General features: G+C 38.2%; 1 pseudogene; it reads right to left on the bottom strand.

Annotated features, from left to right (window-relative positions):
• Window positions 1-476: 476 nt before the first annotated feature.
• LOC106000282 lies at window positions 477-944 on the bottom strand (annotated as a pseudogene).
• Between the last annotated feature and the right edge of the window lie 727 nt (window positions 945-1,671).

The following is a 1,671-nucleotide window of genomic DNA, read 5'->3' as shown; positions in this document are numbered from 1 at the left end:
GTTTTTTGTTTTTTGCCAGTCGTGGGGCCTGTACTTTGGGCCTGGGTGCTGTCCCTCAGCTCTTCAGCTCAAGGCTAGCGCTCTACCACTTGAGCCACAGTGCCACCTGCAGCCTTTTCTGCTTATGTGGTGCTGAGCAATTAAACCCAGGGCCTCATGCATGCAAGGCAAGCACTCTACCACTGAGCCATCTTCCCAGCCTGAAAATCCTGTTGTTTAAAATCAAGAAAATATAGCCTGAAAGCGAATTTTCTTTTCTAATAGACAAAAAAACCTCCAGAAAGTATGTGATATATTTAATTTAAAAATCCCGAGAGTAGCACAAATATTATATTCAAAACCAAGATATGAAACCAGATTTTATCAGAATGTGGTTGTTGTTTCACAACATTAATGCTAAACACAAGATTCAGATCATAGTGGATCATATATAGTTTAATTTATATATTTTAATCAATGGAAACAATTATTCTGTTTCATCTTCCATTGCAATTTAGTCTTTCTTGATAAAAATCAATTACAAGTTGAGGGCATTTAGCCTTAGCCTCTTTTGCCAGCACCAATTCAACTTCATCTACATTCTTCCATTTCATGAGGAACATCAATTCTCCAAATATATCTGTGACACCAATGATTTCTTCTGGTTTCAGACCCCTAGCAAAGCCGTTCCTATCTTCAAATTCTCTTGGAGGTGAACCAGATTCATCAGAATTTATGAATGCTGTGATTAAGTCAGCGCAGTTTAAATTTTCTTCAGTTTCCCAAGAATTATATGTATCTGAATATCCTTTCCATTTCAGGAGGTATTCTACATTGCCACATCGTACACGGCGACTCAGCACTTTTTCCACCTCAAACTCTTCAGGCTCTAATTCTTCCACTTTTACAGAAATTTTGCTCTGTCTCTTTCTTCTTTTTCGTGGGACAATCTCCTTGGAGGCCATTTTTAGTGGGGATTTGAGGAGCTAATATTAACCACCTCAGATACCCTGGGTCAGAATCCTGCAGCAAATGTGGCCAGTGAGCTTCAACCTCTAGTCAGCTCCGATGGCAATATTCATTAAATTTTTATGGTAATTACTGGAAATAGAAAAAAGGTCCAAATTAATTGTGAAACTTCTAAATCACCCTGCTTGAAGATCTAAAAACTGTCTATCAGCATGGCATGCTCCTCAACAACAACCTGGCTGGTAGTAATAGACAAACAAAGCAAAACAGATAAATACTACCAGGGTGTTAAAAACTTAATTGTCATTGGAATCACAACCACAAAATAAGCAAGGCAAACCCCAAAAATATCCAGACCAAGACAAACCCTATGAAACTTATGAAAATTAAAATTTAAAACAAGTCCATATTGCACCTAGAGAAATTTATTGACTATAGAGGAACACTGATTTAAATACTAGCATAGTACATTACTCCCCTGAATCCAGAAAAATCTAGAAGTAATGGTACATTTCCCAAATGTTGAAAATAAAGAAAAGTCACCTCTGAGTTCCAGGTTCAGGAAAATATCCTTCCAAGATTGGGGGAAATAAAGACATTCTCAGATGACAGAAAATTTAGAAAAGTTAGGGGGGGGAGGGTTGGGTAGGGGGCAGGGGGGGATGGGAAGGGGAAACAAAGGAGGAGGCTACAATGCTTGATAAGAAATGTACTCATTATCTT

The sequence above is a fragment of the Dipodomys ordii genome, unplaced genomic scaffold (genome assembly GCF_000151885.1).
Source record: "Dipodomys ordii isolate 6190 unplaced genomic scaffold, Dord_2.0 Scaffold215, whole genome shotgun sequence".
NCBI classification, from domain to species: domain Eukaryota; kingdom Metazoa; phylum Chordata; class Mammalia; order Rodentia; family Heteromyidae; genus Dipodomys; species Dipodomys ordii.
Note: the sequence above shows the minus strand (reverse complement) of the source record. Positions and strands in the feature narration are given on the sequence as shown.